The sequence below is a fragment of the Peromyscus maniculatus genome, chromosome 6 (assembly GCF_049852395.1).
Source record: "Peromyscus maniculatus bairdii isolate BWxNUB_F1_BW_parent chromosome 6, HU_Pman_BW_mat_3.1, whole genome shotgun sequence".
NCBI classification, from domain to species: Eukaryota; Metazoa; Chordata; class Mammalia; order Rodentia; family Cricetidae; genus Peromyscus; species Peromyscus maniculatus.
Window position 1 is genome coordinate 64,302,745 of NC_134857.1, and position 19,747 is coordinate 64,322,491.

Genomic DNA, 19,747 nt, shown 5'->3' on the forward strand with positions numbered 1-19,747 from the left:
CTGTAGCCCAGGCTAGGCTGCTAACTTACTATGCAGCTCAGGCTGATCTGCAAATCTCCTCTCAGCTCCTGAGTGCTGGGAATATAGATATGAACCATTGTTCACGGTATCTATTTTTAAGAATAAGAATCACATAATATCTCACATAGTGAGTCACACTTTTAGCACTTGTTATTCATTATTGTGATCTCATTTCCTTTTAAAGGTCACAGGGCTGAAGAGATGGTTCGGAAGTTAAGGGCACTTGCTGCTTGCTCTTTAGAGGATCCAGGTTCAGTTCCCAACATCTACATAGTGAGTCACAACCATCTTAAATTCCAGTTCCAAGGGACCTGACTGCCCTTTTGACTGACTCCTTTGGGCACCAGGCACATACATTCTACACATATATGCATACATACAAGCAAAACATTATACACATAAAATAAAATAAATATTATTTGAAAGTCAATGGCCATAGATCAATTCAGTAGAAAAACATACCAAACACATGTAAATGAAAAATATAATAAAGATATAACAAAATATATAAACATCTAAATAGATTAGTTAGATAGATAGACAGATAGACAGACATAGGACAATTTGAAAGTTACATAATCCAGAGATGTTTAACTGGAGAAGCTCCTTAAGTAAGCATGTTTTATGTGGAGACTCAAAATAGCCTTCCATAATAGAATTCTGCTATCTTTTCCTCCTCCCCAAAAGCTCCGAGGAAGCTGGTCCAGCCTTGGTCATCTGGACCTTAAATCTTCCAGCTAGTAAGTTTTGTGACTGTTAGCAGATCTTCCCTGAAAGCACCATCTACAGAGGGGTTGAGACCCAGCCCCACGGTCCTCACTCACAACTCCAGCTGCAGTCCCTCATCTGTCCCTCTGCATCCATCAAATGCCCTTTCTCTAGTCCTCTAGTCCTCCCGCTGTCCTTTCTTGGTTAGAGGTACCTAGTCTTCATCCCATCTCCAATACCAGCTGTGCTAATAATAAACGCAGCCCTTTGGTCTCATCTACCTAGCTGTCGTCAACTTTCCCCCTCTACAGAGAGTGAACACAGAGGAGGTGTGTCGCTTAATGGACTCCTCCAAACCCCCAAAGCCCAGCATTAATGCTGTGATTTGCTTGTAAAGAAGACCACCAGCTGCCTCCAGAACAGAAGTGAAAAAAATCTCATCGGTCCACCATGGGTTCCCACTCTCTATACCAAGCTGGTCAAGGATTAGCATTCCAGGAAAAACGTAAGCAGCCTTAGAGAGGCTACAGAAATGTTCTGCGTTAATAATGAGCAACAACAATTAATAGCAGTCTTCCTGTCCGGTGCAGTGAGAAGTGAATTGATCATCAGGTTTTGTACATGGTTTCCAAGTGGACAGATGAAGTCTGGAGGATATCCTCAACTCTCCAGGCTCACAAAGCGCAAAGAGGCAGAGCCAGAATCCTAACTCAGATCTGTGGCAGCTGGACTGGAGAATGCTATCAAGTTTAGGCATCAAACAACCTTCAGGGAACCAACTAGGCCTAGCCCACTGGAAAACAGCCTGGATTGCAGCGGTCTCATAAGCCTGGTTCCACACTCAGGGCCATGGCCATCCTGTCCTGAGTGGGTCAGTAACTTAACTTGTCAGTGCCTGCCTTATTATCTAAAGAGTCAGGGGACCGCAGTATTTAGCTTACAACTGTTCAGAGGACAAGGCCTTTGCTTCAAGCCTGAACATGGTTTATGTAATAACCACAGGATCATGTTACAAAGAGGATGACATTCATCTAACCAAAAAAGCAAGAAAGACAAATGGAAAGGCCACCGGGGCTCAATGTCCATGCTGGCCTCTGGAGTGAGAGGTCCCAACAGGGTGACAGTGACTGTCTGTGAATAGAATAAATTAAACACAGGCCTGGACTACATCCCACATAACAGATTTTCAAATTCCGCAGTCAGAAATTTTATGTACTCAACAAAAACCAGGCAACTGGGGATCAATGTAAATAATGCAGCAGAAATGTCCCCAAATTTCTCTAACTTTAAATAGAAAAAGAAAATCCCATTGGTGATTTTCTTTTCCCCTAGACTCAAAGAAAAGATTCATTTTCCTCATTAGTAGATTTTACCTCACCTGCTTTGAAAATTTGGAAAACACACAAAATTTAGAAAATATATCAAGGCATTTGGAAGTTTAACATTAAGCTAAAATAATGATTAATAGTAATAATAATAATAATAATAATAATGGTAAAAGCCCGTTAGGAGACAGTATTGATCTAGAGAGTCCTCACACAAACGCTACCAGACAGGAAGGCTGCGCTGATTAAGATTACAATTCCCTGCCCAAGGCAGGCCTCACAAACTACAATTTCTCTTTTCACAATAAATCTTTGAAACTAATCCTGCCCGACCTTTGTCTTAGGCATTCTCAGAGCCTCAGAGCCGTCCTTATTTAGGTAAAAGACCTTCCTCATCCTGATCCTTCCTCAACCTTCCTGCCTGGTCCCCCCTTATGCCTTGACTCATGCGGGTCCTCTGTCATACCCTTTATAATAAAACAGAGAACAAATGTTCCCCTGACATCTGTGAGCTGCTCTATCCAATGTATCAAAAACCTGGGGGTTGTGGGAACCTTATCTACAGCCTGTGGGTCAGAAGCTTGGGTGAAACAATGTGGGCCTGTGGCTTGGCCCTCAAGTGGGGAAGAGGCTTGCGGGCTGGTCTTGGTCTGTAGGCTCTGACGAGACAGAAAATGTCAGGACTGAGCTAGACTAAAGGTCTACTGCAGCACTGATCCCCGCTGGCTGATGGGGAAAGTCCCGCACTTCCAGGAGTCACAGAAATCCTTTGTGTTCATTATTGTGGAGCAAAAGTTAAGGAGAAGGGGTGGCTGGCTTTCCAACAGTGAGTAAGTAGCTAGTAGCCATAATTTAGTCACATACAGATGTCAAAACATATCCACAAATTATCAGCGCTAAGAACTTAATGCTGTGTTTGAAATGCCAAAGTCATTTCCAAACCAACACCTTCAAAGAAATAATCCTTAGAGGCCCCAGCAAATGAACAATGAGCCACCTTCTCACCTCCATTCTTCCAGAAGCCAACATTCACTCTGAACATTTCACAACCCATTATGCAGGAATGGCAAATCTCACCTGGCCTCTTTTACTCTAGGGAGTCCTATATGGCACAAAGGAAACACACGCATCTTGTCCAAGCCAAATGTACGCTATGTATTTTAAATTCTTACCCTGTATCCCTTAAAAGAGGACAGTACAGGGGGAGCTGTCCCGCTTCTGGGACAGGGACAGGGATGGACCACAGAGGTCCTTTCGCTCTTATCTGTGTACCCACTCTTCCTCACACGCAGTCCTACTGGAAGATGGTGATTGAGACTGAGCCCAGAACCTTGTGCAGGCCAACAGCAAGCTTTACTTCTGATCTACTTTAAGTCCTTATTTTAAAGATGCCCACCTTCTGCAGAGAACAGAACCCTTTCAGCAGCCAGACACAGCTAGAAGGTAAGGTCTATTTTTGTCTAAATGACCCAAAACAAGTCATTCTATACTTTTTAAAGGTTTATCTCTGTCTAAATGACCCAAATCAAGGCATGCCATACTTTTTTTAAAGGCGTGTCTCTGTCTAAATAATTCAAATTCTTTTGTCTTTCTCTTTTTCCTAAACTTTGGCCACATTTTTCTCTATACATATAAAATAAAGCCAAATACAACAAAATTAAATGAAAAATAAGCTTGAAAAGGTAGCTAGTCCAAGAGAAAAGCCGTTTGATCAGAAATGAGACTTTGAGTCAGATGCAGCTGTAACAGGATCCCATGGTGTGGGACTCAGTTCCCTCTTCTGCAGAATGGGTGTGCGGTGCTGGATGTAACTGACATTCTCAGAACTATGTGGACACCTCGACTCCTTACTCCACGTCGATCTAGGTGCTGAGGTCATATGTACCCTTTTAGAAACAAGAGCTTAGACAAGGAAATGAATTAACTATAAGCAGCTGTTCTGGCTGTTCAGGGGGCTTGCCATCTGTTCAAAGACAATGCTCCACTTTTCTAGAGCGAACACCTTTCCCAACCCTGGCAGCACTAGGCCAAGAAATATGGCAGCACTAGGCCAAGAAATATGGCCTCCTAAGGCCACAACCTGGGTGTGTGGGTGAGCGAACAGGCAAACCACAAGGCTCTCCTACCAAGAAGTACAAGGACCTTCCTAGAAAAAAAAAAAATGGAAAAAACAGCAAAGGTTTCTCTTCCTTATTAACCATGGGGGAACCCTGGACCTCGGGTAGCTAGGCTGGCACCCCTCTGTCACTGAGTTCCAGCCCCAGCCCCAACAGAGTGCAGAGAATGGAGCTGTATGACAAGAACCTCAGCGAACAGCTGCCACAGTTGAAGACTAGATGGAGGCCACATCCAGATGTGCTGAGAACGGAAGCAGGAAGAGGGAGTGGGTGAGAGCAGAGCACGGGCAGCCCGGGGCCTGGAGTGGCTCCCAGGAAAGGTTCTGTTGGGCCACCGGGAGTGCGGGCCAGGTCCACGGGTACTCAGCCATGCTCCAGCGGACAGAGACATCTATGCTTTTCTCCTGAAGTTTGCCTCTTCCTTGAGATGAAGCACTGATTCAGAAGATGGCCTGCTCTTTCCACACAACTGAATGAGACACAGTGGCCGCCACGGAAGAAGCAGGGAAGGCCCCCAACTCTTCTCTATGCTTCTCAGTGGTCTTTTCCAACAGCGGCGCTCAGAGCCTTACCATCTATCAAGATGGCTGCCTTTTAATAAACTGTTCCAACGCCTAGAAAGCACAGCAGGTTTTTTTCAAAATTCAAATTTTAAAAACAATTTAAAGCCAAGACAATGGCTTTGGCCAATGAATAAGAACAAAAAGGAGAAATAAACAAAAGAAATGGTCCCTACTCCTATCACAAAGCCTCTGTATCAAAAAGGGGGCACAAATTACTCCATGAAAAAATAATGTTCATGTCTACATTTTGTTGTCCAGAGAAGACATTTTACATTAAGGACCTACTCACTAGACTGTTCTCATTGCTCGCAACAACACACTATGGCAGTTACAGAAATGTTTCCAGACCTGTGGCCTCTGAAGGTAAGGTTTCCTGCATCAATACCTTTGCATCCATTCTTCTCAGTGGTATGGACCCCAATGAGATACCCATTCCCCTGAACAAAAAACAGGTATTTCTAGGACTCAGTCCCAGTTCTCAGAGGCCTTCGAGAATTTAGTTCTTGCACAGTGTGCCCCAAATCAATCCCTGCAGAGACAGGAAATGCCCATCTAGGGGCAGGCCTTACTGACTTGTCTTCTGTGGATCCAGACCATGAAGTGAACAGTTTGCTTTATATGTGTTCCCCACCACTGACATCCAGCACGTCCACCACAGACATATGAGCTATCATCCCACCTGGTCACTGGCAGGACACTCTAAAACCACCAGCCAACAGGAACTTACTGAAGTGTTGGTTACCTCAGCTAACAGGAAGTCGACTAGCGTACACTCCAATTTCATACATGAGGAAATGACCAAATTTGCCAAACCATTTGCCAAAGCCCTCCTGCTCCAGGGTCGAGATGGGGTGTGAACACACTGGGAACCTCTGGCTTCATGGCCTGCCCCCTCCTTGTTATCCTGTAGCCCTCCCACTCTCCTGCTAAAGGAACTAGCGATCCATAGCCGCCACCATGGAGTCCTGGTGAGCTTCCCTAATCTCTCTGCTGGCTGCCATCTCTGGAGCAGCCCTCGCTGGGTTTCCAGGAAACTGTTCCTGTATGCCCTCCTCCTCGACAGCTGCACTATCCTCTGTCTACCCCTCTCTGGCTCCTCGTTCGCTGTGCATCTCTGCACAAGACTGTTTCTGCCCTTCCTCCCGGCTGTTTCTGCTCTTCCTCCCGGCTCTCTTCCTCTGACCAATGGTTCCTGCCCCCCACTAGGTCTGCCATCTCTAAGCCTTTGTTGATTCATCACAAAGACATTTGTTATTTGGTGGCTATTCAGGACCTACCTGACAACATTTGTAGATTTTCCAGGCTATAGCTTCTGAACTTGGAACTGGCCTCTTACCAGTTTTACTAACTCCCCTTGCAGCTAGGGTCCTGTCACATGACCAAGATGTGGGAGGGAGGGAGGGAGGGAGGGAGGGAGGGAGGGAGGGAGGGAGGGAGGGAGGGAGGGAGGAAGGAAGGAAGGCAGGCAGGCAGAAAGAGTTCCTCATGTGGGCAGCTGTGTTAGTGGCAAGGGTGGCAGCGTCCCCGGTTTCTTTGGACAGTCATTCTAGCTGCTAAGTCCCCATAGCTGTGTTCCCCAAGCCTATTCTTAATTCTTCCTAGAGATCCTGTCAGCTTCCAGTATCTTCAAGAAATCCTCCCCCGCCCCCCCCCCCAAAAGCTGGCAGTGGTTACTGTGGTTTAACTGATTCATTCCCCAAGCTTGTGTATCTGTGGCCTAGACTCCTCTGTGAAGCTCCTGGCTTGGCATTCCATCTGTACCAGAACCGCCTCCTGGAGAGACAGCTGCCAGCACCTCCAGGTGGAATCCAAGATGGCAGTGGGCTTGGTGTGTGAGCTTCCCGCCTTGTGGAGTGGCTTGCCTGTGTGCCCACGGGGAAGCCATGTGGGCACCCACTCCGTAGCCGTCCTCGACTCCACAAGCAAGTGGTTCTAAGGAGTCCCCAGGGATTTCATACGTTCACACCACTTCAGTTTCTTGTTCTCCATACCCACTCTCAGGACTTTATTTTCAAAAAGCACTGTATTTGCAATTCAAAAAACTTCAAAATATGCCATTGCATTCACACATTAGTCACAGTGCATTCTGCATGCTGCAAAGAACTCTTGTAGCCACATGGACTGTAAAAATCTGTCAAAGAACAGACCAGCAATTAAGTGCCTATTTCCTGGGTTCCTGCTCCAACTTTTTCTTCTTTCTTCAATTCTTCAAACTCCTTTGCGGTTTAAAGACTGACATCTTTCCTAGACTTACTCTAAAGGTAAGTCATACTATCATGTTAAAATAATTTGAATATGATTTCATAATGTACAAAATAAAAAATCCATTTTGCCTTTCTTCCAGCTCTGGGACACCAAGATAGCACGAAGCATAATTTAGTAATAGATGTCTGCAGCAGTAATCTTATACACAGCAAGGGAGACAATGCAGAACTTCAGAGAACAAAGGTAATAATAGGCAGACTAGGGATAGGGTTTTTTTCTCCCTTCAGTATAGACAAGCAGTTCAGCTCAGTTCCCAAAGCGTCCTTCTAAGTTTTAGTATCTACAGTCCCTGAGGGTGTGTGCTGTGGTTTGGAGAGTCCCCCAAAGACCCAGGTATAAGGACAAGGTCTGCAGTCTGTGGCTCTACTGGGAGGTGGCAGAACTTTAAAGGTTCAGGTAAGGCCCAATAGGATTTAGAAACTGGAGGCATGGCCCTGAAGGAGACACTGAGACTCTAGATCCTTCTTTTCCTATCTCTAGAGCCTTCTCTTCCTCCTTTCCCCATCCCTCACACACACACACACACACACACACCCCAGGAAGAACGACCAGAGGTAAAAGGTTTTATAGCTCTGTCATCACCCTGTGCTGACTTCCCAGACTCCAAACGAGGGAGGCCAACCCACCATGGAATGAAACCTCTAAAACAGCAAGGCAAGATAAACCTTTCTCCCTACAGGCTGATTCGTTCAGGCATTTATCCCCGTGATGAAAAGCCAGTAGTGAGCCTGCCTCTTTAAAAGATTATCTGAAAGCTCTTGGATCAATCTGATAGCTGGACTTGTTTTATGATAATACAGGAATAGCAGGCTATGGACATTCCTTTCTTCTACTGCATCAGGATCTCACCACAGCCAAGGCAGAGAGTTTCAAAAGTCAAAGACAAAGACAACAGCTGCCTCACTATCGTGGACGTCCTACACCCCCATGATGGGCATCACACACATCCAGGCCGAAGTATAGGCCCTCATCATTCCGGGAGTTCACAGGAGGAAATGATCACCTGCTGGAAAGAACCTTTAAAAAACTACTCTGGATGGAGAGCCATCTGAAAGGGGTCTAGAGATCTTAATATACTGTCTTCAGTTCAGAAAAGAGGTTTCAAACAAAGGGGAAAACTCAAGACAAATTATTGAAAAAGGTTAATGTCAAAAACTGAAGCAAATGAAATGTCTCAGTTTCCCAACAAGATGAGAAAAGGATCCTGTAACTGTATTTTCCACAGCAGCATCTCAACTGAAATGCATTTCATTGACTTATCTTTACCTCAACCCAGGGGGCCGGCGGGATGGTTTGGCCTAAAGGTGCTTCCCAGACAGCCTACAACCCCAGTCTGAGCCCCAGAACCCACAATATGGAAGGGGAGAACTGACCACTGTACGCCATCCTCTGACGTCAACATCCATTGCATAAATGTGTGTGTGTGTGTGTATACATACACACATATATGCGCTTCACACATACTACACATACCATAAGTGTGAAATAAAACAAAATAAAAATAAACTTTTTAAAAGTCCCAACATGAGAAAATTATCAAAATAATGTTTATACAAAACACAGAATGTTAGTAACATTGCCTGAGAAATCTAGTGAATTTTTCCAAGCTTTTCAACTGCTTCGTGAAGGGCAGGTTCATGGTCTGCTTGGCCATAATGAATGAAGCAGCCTCCTGGCTTTACAGCAAATATGAGAATCTAGCACAATACTAGCATACGCCTTAATGCTTCACTCTGCCTATTCTTATTTCTATGAATATTTGCATAAATCGGTACTATTCAAAAAGTTCAACTCCTTTCTGTTGAAAGAAATACATATCTTTTTCTCTGAAAGTAATGTTTGAAAAAGTAATGGAGTGTAGTTCCACAGGCCTTGTATGCACAGGCCTTGAGATTAAATCTCAGAACCAACAAATAAATAAATAAACAAACAAAGCAGCAGAGCCCTTCCGAACGGCAATTGCAAGCTGTCTACTGAACACCCATCACATGCTTGGCCACAGAGCATGACTTACTGCCAAGCTCAGTTCTATGCAGTAAGCCTACTGTTAGGGTGGTTCAAAGGCAAATTTCTCCCATATAAACCCCAAAGAATACAAAAAAAATCAGTCTATAATGTGCCCAGAAGAGAAGTATTTCTTAACAGAAGACAGAGAGGATAGGAGGTCAATTCAGAAATGTGTTGTGTCAAAGCAATGTTCTCTTGACCATACAATGGTAACGTTTCTGTTTCAACGCCAGGCTCTGTGGAGGATTGTTCTCTGAGCCCCCAACACCACCCAGGCCCTCCTTCCTCCACATAATGGGGTCTTAGCTGGGCACACATCCAAGGCTCCTCTGAATGTGGGCCTAGCCAGTGATGTAAGTTCTAGCAAACAGGCTGGAAGCTGAAGCTTCCAAGAAAGCTGTGGCCTCTTCTTAGGCCCTCTCCACCTCTGCAATGGATGGCACACCATGAATGTCCGAGAAGGGAAGGGACCACAGTGTCTGCATGCAGTGGGGTCCTGGAGACCTCCTGGAGCAGCAGCTGCATGGCTCTGCCTCTCATGGGAGATGTGACCAAGATGGTTTTTCACTGCAGTTGAGGCCGCTTCTGACCTTTTTCTAATGACAGAAACTGCCAGCAGCCACTACTCAGAGGCACCAGGCCTATGCAAACGCCTGTTATGGCGTCTGCCTGCTATTAGAAAGATAGGCCCGTGCCAGATTTTCATAGTGTCCAGGCCCTGAGCTTCCCAGTTCCAGTAACGCAAACACAACTCAAACCTGTAAGAGGAAAAATGAGTTTCCTGCCTTTCACTGGGAAAAGGGCACTGACTATGACTGTGGTCCTCAGTAGCTTTAGTCAAGTGCTGATGTCAATGAGAAATGCCTACATACGGCTGGTCGAGAATCAGTGCTCTGCCTCGCTATCAGCCACAGAGAACTGCAAGAACCTCTGCGAGACACTGCAGGGAGCCAAAGGTAGAGCTACTCCTGAGTGACACGTTACACCAGAAGCAAAGTGGCGAAAGGAATACAGTGTCCCCATCTGACTCTCAAGAATCAAAGTCCTGGAAGGGAACCTTGTGGTGGTTTGGATGTGAGTGGCCCTAGAGACACATATATTTGAATGTCTGGTTCTTGGATGGTGGAACTGTTTGGGAAAAATTAGGAAGTGTGGCCTTGTTGGGGGAGGTGTGTCACTGGGGGTGGGCTAGTGTCTGTCTCTCTGTCTCTGTCTGTCTCCCTCCCTCCCTTCCTCCCTCCACCTCTCTGCCTGTCTCCCCGACTCCCAGCTTCTTGTTGTAGATCACATACAAGCTCTCAGCTACTGCTCCAGTGCCACGCCTGCTGCCTCCTGTCTGGCTTCCTGGGGTGATGGCCATAGACTCATCGTCTAAAACTGTAAGTAGGCCTCCAATAAACTCTTTCTTCTATAAGCTGCCGTGGCCATGATGATTCTTCACAACAGTAGAAAAGTAACTAAAATAGCTTCATCAATAAGAACCCAAATGAACCTACTTTTTCAAGACTGTTCATAACCTCTGTCATCATTGGTATACAGGACCTCCTTCACCTGGGGCAGCTGGTAGGAAACAGTTGACTTCCTGTTCTACTTCAATTGTTCCACACAGGGACCCCACAAGTGTTGAAGCCCATTTGGTTTTCCTGGTCGCTTTGCCCAGCAGGCCTGCATAAAGAGGATGATTGGACCACAGGTCTGAGTGCAGGTGTTTGGAAGGGTCTAACACTTGGCTGTATCTATCAGGGAGGTGGGGGTGGGGAGTGGGGGGTGTCGCTCCTCCCCTTGGCATTGTTATAAAAAACCCTTTGGAATAAAGTTCTGGGCCCTCCCGAGGCTATCCTGTGTTTTCTGTCTTTCCTCTCCTCGTCGTCTAGGTTTCTCTTTCTAGCTAATATTTCTGCTTCTCCCTACTCAAGGGTACCCTGGGCCGTAAAAGTGGTGGCTGGTCTGTCACACACAAGCTCTTTTAAAACCAGAAAAGGAGTAACGTGGAAAACTGTGTCTTGCTTCCTTGGCAATACTGGGAAGAAGGTGTCCGTGGAACACACCACAGTGGGACAAGAAAGAACTAAATTTCCAGGGCCAACAATATCTCTGGATTCTAGGCAGAGACCATGGGGCTAATTAGAAAGCTATGCGCGCGAGAGTAAGGGTCTTGTGACCAGCCCTTCAGTGGCCTCTATTAGCGCGGAAGACCTGTGAACCCAAGGAAGGACCGAATGAAAGACATCCTGTAGAGAGCTCCGCCCATGGTCAGGTGGAGTACAGGCCCTTACCCGGAAGGAAGGGAAGAAGACGGGCAAACCAGGGACAGCGACAAAGGTCTGCTCCCGAGTTCCATTTATTACAAGCAGAGTCAGGGAAGATGGCAATCTTCTGCCAACTGGAGCCCAGAGAACTGACAGCCACAGGCTGCACTCCACAGGGACCCAGCAACAGTAGCTGGGGCCTCCCTTCCCATTGAGCCCGGGGATTTAATTGTTCTTAATTATACAGATGCCACTCATATGCAAATCATGCACCCAGCACTTTCCTTTTAAATTGTAATTTTTCTTTCAAACCCTTGAGTGCTGAAGTATAATTGCTGAAGAGGTTGTAAAAGAAAGAAGGGCCCTGCTGGTCCCCAAGCCGAGGAGCCGGGGCCTATTTGCTCGGGCCCCTTCTGGGTCTGCTCCCCTCTCCCAGCAGGTCAGCCCCCTCCCTGCTCCAGGGATTCCTTTTCAGCCCACCGCGGCCCTCTAACCACTTCCCCCTCTCCCCCCAGCACTCTAGACCCTGGACAAAGAGCAGCAAGCATCCTGTGCAGATCCACAAAGGCGGGCGGCCCGGCAGCTGGAGAAAGCGGGCAGCAGCAGGAAGTGATGTGAGCCCTCCAATGCTCAGTCAATGGCCATCGAGTCCCAAGCAAAGCTCTCCATCACGGTAGAAGATTACGACAGCAATAACAATGGGGAAGAGGGAGGGGCTATTGTAAGGAAGGGAAAAACTGGGTACAGCTTGATTACGATTCAAAAATAAATAAAAAACCAGAAGGGAACACGAGAAGGCAGCTGCCAGAACGCTGAGCACTGCTGGGATGCATGGGGCGTTTGTAACATTTCCCTTTCCCTGGATTTCCTGAAAACAGTGAAGGGCTTCTGGGTCCAGAACTTTACAAATATTCCGAATGGCATGTTTTTTAAAAGTCCAAGGGCAATAGAAAAGTACAGACCTCCTGAGCACAGCCTGTAGTTGCTCCTGTGTGGACCAAGCAGCACATTTTCACCTTCAGATCCTCTAAATCCCAGCAGTCTCTATTCCACAGTACTCGGTTGTCACCTTACTGCACCTGGCCTAATTCCTGCCCTCAGTGTTCTCTTCTCTGGCTCCTGTCCGGGCCCTTCCGACTGACTCCTGTGACCCAGGCCACTCCTCTCCATCTTACCACCGCCAGTCACTGCGAGTCGCTATCTATCACACTAATCAGTCCTCAGGCTTTCCCTACTTAACATTCCAGCCTACTCATCCCATAGACAACGACTAGGACCATTCTACTTCAATCACCTCTTCACTACACTGTCGTGACCTTTGACCTCTGTCTCAAACTCCACATCCATTTCACCAGACCTGTATCTGCGTTTAAACCCTACGCAGAACCTTGCCAGGCCCATGCCACAGCTCAGCAGACCCCACGAGCAAGCTGGATCCCTTGTAGCGGCTGCTGCTTTCCCTGTGGACCATGTTCAACTCTGAAGGTACAGCCCTTTAAAACCCAATTTAGAGCTGCTCAGTGCTTTACTCGGCATCTCCAAGATAACTCCTGCGTTCAAAGGCCTTACATGAAGTCCATGCCACAGTGCCCCAGGGTCCCCATCCAGCTCAATTCCCTCATCTCCTTGGTCCACATCTGCTCCAGCTGCAGAGGTCTTCCAAGCTGCCCTGAGAACACTCCGGGTACACACCAGGTCCAGCTCAGGGGCTTTTGCTGCAGCAGTCTCTCTCCCAAGCATTCTTCACTCAGATAATCTCTTGGCAAATGTCTTCCCTTCTTTCAACTCGTTGAAAAGATTCCCTGCTTAGACCCACGGATGTGGCCCACAATCCACACTCCTGCCTTTGTCTGTCTTTTTCAGCCTCTTCCAGTCCTCACTGCTCCTCCAACATCCATGAGGAGGCTCAGAGAGTCTGCTCAGGGTCACTGCTGCTCTGCTTCCCACTGTAAGGCTGCAAAGATCCACCCAGACAGGGATGTTGGTCAACTTCGCAAGCTAGCGTGTCCTCAGTGTTCACAGTCTCTTAGTAAGCAATGTTAGCCGAGGAAAAGCAAATTTTTTCACTTGTGCCACGGGCTTATAAAATCACAGTTCAGGCCTCAAATAAGAAAAGCAGACAAGGAGTATTCACCACAAATGTAGATTATGTAGCTTAAAGAAAAGTAAAAATCACCTGAGTGGTAAGATGGTCCCACAACAGGAAACTCCAGTGGCCTTTTATGAGACTTATGATCAGAACTGGATGGAGACTGAGATAATTTTTGTTGGGTTTGGTCACTCACTGAATACGACGCAGGCTGAACCAGGAGTGGCCTACACACCCCTTTGCAAGCCTCCTTGGTCCAACTGGAGAGGTGATCATGTATTTCATCCATTTGGGGAATGGGCACACATCATAGTCATCACTGTACACCCTCTTCCTCAACTCACTCTGCAGTCTACTGAATTGTGGAGGCCAAGAATCACCTCCCTCTTTTATTCTTGGAGTACATGAATGTGGCTAGTTCACAATCAACAGATGCTTTGGGAATCAAAAACTGACCACCAACCCGGTCAGCAACACTGGTTACTACACAACTCCTGAGAGTTCTTCTGGTCTCATTGTGTGAATTATTCATTCATAACTTACAATCCCAGAATGAGAGAAATACATAGTATTTATAAGCCAGTCGTACAAAAACACAGGTGAGCTGAGTGGAGGCCCAGTACATTAGTCCACAGCTCATTCTGCGGTGTGCATTCCATTCCCGTACCAAATCCCCTCAGAAGTAACAGGGCTGACTGTGGCAATGTGGGGGCAAGAGACGGGAGCAACAGAGCCAGAACAACTGAACTGCTTAAGCAAATGAGAAGGTTCCAACTTGAAGTTAGGTCTATGAGCCCAGTAGCCACAATGTAAGCTGTGAAGCTGGGTCCAAAAGTCAGTAAAAATTGGGACTCTATCATATTAAAATCATCAGTGATTTCACTGAAAACAAATGCTTCGTGAGAAATGTGTTTCTTCAAAAGCCCCAAGATGATCTGTGTTTTCACTAAAAAGAAAAAGGAAAGAAAGAGCACTTAAAAGTTATAAACGGAGCCGGGCGGTGGTGGCGCACGCCTTTAATCCCAGCACTCGGGAGGCAGAGCCAGGTGGATCTCTGTGAGTTCGAGGCCAGCCTGGGCTACCAAGTGAGTCCAGGAAAGGCGCAAAGCTACACAGAGAAACCCTGTCTTGAAAAACCAAGAAAAAAAAAAAAAAAAAAAAAGTTATAAACGGGCTGGAGAGATAGGTCAGTGGTTAAGGGTGCTTACCACTCTTCCAGGGCACCAGAGCCCAGTTCTCAGAAGCCACACAGGGCAGTTCCCAGCAGTGTGAAACTCCAGCCCAGGAGATCTGATACCCTCTTCTGAGCTCTTTGGGAACCAGCACATGCCCAGTACACACACACACACACACACACACACACACACACACACACACACACACACACACGTTAAAATTGGGGGGTGGATTAAGTAGAAACGGAGCTGAAGGGTAGCTTGGTGACAAAGCACTTTCACAGCATGCACAAGAGCCTGGGTTTGATTTCCAGCCTGGCAAAAGATTATGTTTTAAGTACAAACTGTAAGACACACACACACACCAGAATGTTCTTTTAGGAAGGGCAAAACTTTATAAAAGACTGTAGTAGTGCCTACGCAACCCTAAAAACATACTTAAAAATCAAATGCAAAACACTGGATCGCACCGTCTATGCCATGTGAACTACCTCAATAAAGTGTGAAGACAAAAGAGGAAAAGGGAGCCGACGGGAAGTGTGCACACCAGCCTCCCAACGCAATCACTCTGTGTCTGGTGTGGGAAAGAACAGCCATTCTGGCAGATGCAACTTCTCCCATGTTCAGCCAGCCTCGCCCTGCAAACCCGGCATCTGTGCATGTGTATAAGCACAGTCCCCCTCCCCTTGTGCATAATGAAAATGTCCTATGCAGATGCATTTGATTAACACCCTTCACATTTCTCATGATTATGCAGCACTCTGTAAGCTGCAGTTAATTCCTGCCTATTATCCCAGTGCAAAACGACCCTACTCCATCTCAAGGGCCTGGCAGCTGCAGAGAACAGCCTTGCCCTTCAGTAGAGACCCATTTGACATACAACCCCTGCTGCTTCAAGGACCCCATCACGAAGGGCTCATCGGTTTCAATCAAGCAGGTGCGATTAAAACAGGACACAGGTGATGCCTTTTGTAATTTGTTAGCATGTATTGTTAATCCTGAGGTTTGTTTGGAAACAAAACAAACAAAAAAAAAGTCCAATAATTTTGAGCCAAATTTGAAGCAAGCTTAACTAAACTATTAAGCGCTGACCAGCATGGACTTTGGTCAGGACCACTGTCTGGAATTTCCTGGTTGAGCAGCCCGGAGACACATGTTGTAGGGGCTTTTTTGGACAAAACCATTCGGCCACTGTACTTTCCCATGAGGCTTTGTTGTTATTTTTCAAGAACTGCAACTCTCAGAATCCCAGGAAGTTCCTTGGTCCCTAGGCGGGTGGAGCTTACAGGATAATTCTGGATATTACAGTACCTTTAAAAAGCCAGCAGAGAACATGAAGAGGGGAAAGCTGGGGAAGTTGGGGGAATCAAAGGACAGAACCAGAGCTCACACCAAGGCCTGGGATCCGGCAACCAACTGTAGCCTCCAGAGCTCAGCCAACCCTACTCAATTACTCTGGTTTCATTAGTTTCCAAATAATCCCGGAATTTCTCAAGAAGCAGTTCCTTGTCCTCCAGAACTCCCACTGTAATTCTCCCTTAGCTAAAAGAGATAAGGAAATACACTACTATCGCCTTATATACTAAAATAGTACGGTTATATAATGAAATACACAACAAATGTTGGACTTCTGAATGATTGATTGTAATGGAGGAAGCACACATATGGCACAGAGTATGTGTGGAGGTCAAAGGTGGCTTTCTGGAGTTGGTTCTCTCCTTCCACCGTCACCGGCTCCAGGGACTGAACTTGGGGGGCCAGGCCTGGATGGCACGCACCTTTAGCATGGCACGCACCTTTACACAGTCACCTCCTTAGTCTTCAGCCAGATTTTTAACTCTCACTGCAGATATTCTATTTTCATTCAGTATGCAGTAACACATGTTCTTCCTCTAGGAATAATAAGACACAAATCCTGTGCACTCTAGACTGGAAATCCTTCTACCTATTGGCAGTGGAGACAGAATTAACTACTTCAACCTAAGTGATATAAATTCTCTGTGGCGGAATCTTGGAAGGCACAGAGCTACTAACACATTCCCTCCTTTCTAAAAAAGAATCCCCACAAGCCCCAGATTACAGAACCAACGGAGAACTTAGATCACTGCGTCCAATCTGGCCATCCCTCAGAATAACTGGTGAAACCTGTTTTAAGTATGAATTCTATTCCATAATGGCTCTTGTGTCAAAAGCCTGATACTGGCTAATGGGCTTTTGGGAAGTGATTGGATCATATTATAAGCTGGATGCTAGCTAACGGGCTTTGGGGAGGTGAACGTATCATCAAGGCACTGTATTCATCAAGGGATTAATTCCTTCATGAGTTTATAGCTGAATGAACTGTTAGGAAGTGGGTCCCTGGGTTCAAAGGAGCATCTATGTCCATACCCTTTCCTCTTTCTGCTTCCCAGCTGCCAGCGAAGTGAGTGGCTTTGCTCCACCATGTTCTTCCCTACCACAGGACTAAGTCTTTGGGGCTCAAGGCATAGACTGAAATCACTGAGGCCATGAGCCGAAATTAATCTTTCCTCCCTTAGCCAGCTTTCTCTGGCATTTTGTCACAGTCAGAAAGGCAATTAACACTAGTTCTCACAAATCCGAACCCCCGGGGATAAAGCCAGATCTCTGTGTTCGAGGAACAGTTTCTCACTAAGTAATTGCACTATGCCCATTAAGAAGGCCAGAGTAAGAATGTGCACATTTGTGTGCATTTGGGAGCTTCGGACAGACCCATTTATCAAAGCACCCAGCTTCTCCGGTCTGCCAACCACCCATCTGCTCACTGTTCACTGAAGACGCTTCAGGACCCTCTGCTTCCAATGAAGCTCTTTCTCACTTCAATATTCTTCCGTCTCAAAGAGGCTGCATGGAACAAGCCAGCTATTTGGAACAGTACGGGATTTAATCCAGAGAGTTCAATTACGCACGAGGTCGCTGAAGTGTTCACAAAAGCAGATTCTATGTTGAGCTTTTAAGACTCACAGAATCACAGGAACTGGTCCAGGAGAGGTGCTGGTGCCTTTGAAAGGTTGGGAAGGTCAGCTGTAGCCCGGTTCTGAGGGGGCTGTCATCCCAAGACTCCTACATCCCAGAGAAACTTAGAGCAACCCTGTGGTGCCTCTTCAACATATCAAAGTGGATGGTAGCTTCCAGGCTCTCCCAGCATCACAAGTACCTATTCCAGAGTCCTGGCTCCCCCAGCATTTCTCACTCCTGCCCCAGAGCGTCATCTCTCCTTTGCCTCCCTCCCGACCCCCAGCTTCTGACTCCTATAACACAGACATTTTGGCCAAGCACTCGCTTCCTCCTCGCTCTCTTGGTTCTCCATCTTCTTGGTCCTCATCTCCTTTCCTGGTCTTTCTTGTGTCTCTCTCTCTCTCTCTCTCTCTCTCTCTCTCTCTCTCTCTCTCTCTCTCTCTCTCTCTTTCTCTCTCTCTCCTCTCATTGCCTGGTCCATTCTGCTGGCCATGTTCAGTCTGGACTCTTCCAGATGACTCTGGCTGTCATATCTACATCATTCAAAGACCAGCTACCTCTACAGCTGGTACTGTGCCAGCCGTCCAAAGTCAACCGGGAGGAAGTCACTCTCTGCACCAGGTTCAGAGGTTGACCCTGTATAAATCAGAGCGCACTCTATTAAATTCCTTTTAAAGTGGTCACCAGAACCCAGGTTCAGCCAGCCAGCCAGCCTCAACCCTAATGCAGATACCCTTACACATTTGCTTTTTTAAGTAGTTCCTCTCACTTCTATTACCTCCTTTGGGCTTTCCTCTACTTCCCTTTCCTATAAAGAAACTGCTAACTCATATTCAAGCTCTATGCCTGATGGCATCGTATCAATTTCTTCTCCAATTCAGCTTAGAATGCAATGTGTGTCTGGATCTTTAAAAACTTCCAATGAACTGGCGCTTTCTAATTCCTGTCATTCCTCCACTAAAAACTGTGGTGATATTGTGTTCCCCAAAATATTGTGCACCCTAATAAACTTATCTGGAGTCAGAGAACAGAACAGCCACTAGATACAGAGGCAAGAAAATGGTGGCACACACACCTTTAATCCTAGCATTCCAAAGACAGAGATCCATATCTGTGAATTCAAGCCACACTGGAAACAGACAGGCATGGTGACTCACGCCTTTAATCCCAGGAAGTGATGGCAGAAAGTAGAAAGGTATGTATATAAGATGTGAAAACCAGGAACTAGGGCTGGTTAAGCTTTTAGGCTTTTGAGCAGCAGCAGTTCAACTGAGATTTATTTGCATGAGGACTCAGAGGCTTCCAATCTGAGGAAACAGGATCAGCTGAGGAATTGGCAAGGTGAGATAGCTGTGGCTTGTTCTGCTTCTCTGATCTTCCAGCTTTAACCCAATACATGGCTCCGGGTTTGATTTTATTAATAAGACCTTTTAAGATTCGTGCTACAAAAAACAGTTGAACTGGTATAACTAACATCATCCTACACTGGAAATTTAAAAAAAAAAAATCATATTATTAGAATCTGTCAACATCCATCCAGCATTTTCCTGGCAGTGAATGGATAAATTTAGACAGAGTTCCTAAACCACAAGGAATGTGTTTTCTCAGGGGGGGTAGCAAAGATCTAAGGAAAATGATAAGGAGACAGCAGGATTTTAGATTCATTTGACACAAATGTTGACGGGAACCAGTTAGATTTGAAATACTGATGCTATGGATGAAGCAGGAGTGAGGTCTCCTGCATGGAACGTATGCAGCCCCTTGTGAAACAGCCCACTGAGTCTGCGCTGGCAATCAGATGTTACTGAGGGCAACACACAAGAGTGATTTCAAAGCAAGGGCACACATTGCTGAGAGCCTCCCACAGGTGCTGCGGAAGGGGCGGGGAGTAAGGGGGTGGCTTTGAAGCAAAGGATGCAGGGATTCGGACTAGAGGAGCCAAGCACAGATGGCACGAGGCTGCCCTTCAATTCCTTAGCTTCCTTTCTCCTGGAAGGAGCTATCACTCAGATCTGCTTTTATATTCATGTTTGACTTAAGAATTCCCACTGGGGATTCAGTTTCCTTTCCTTTTTGGTTTTTTCATGTCTTTCAACCCACTCCCTTCCACGACCTCAGTATCTGTTTCTCAGTCAGCCGTCCGCACACACAGGTTCCCTTATTTTACACATTCGCTCTCAGTAAGTGGAAACGTACACAGTGAATTAAGTTCCTCTCCGAGTCGTGCTGAAGGTGAAAGTGGTACACCCACA

At 46.4% G+C, this 19,747-nt stretch overlaps 1 protein-coding gene across 9 annotated transcripts in view; it reads right to left on the minus strand.

Moving 5' to 3' along the window:
- The window catches only part of Tmem131l (transmembrane 131 like), a 147,123-nt gene that overhangs the window by 71,197 nt on the left and 56,179 nt on the right, over nt 1-19,747 (minus strand). The window lies entirely within an intron of this gene.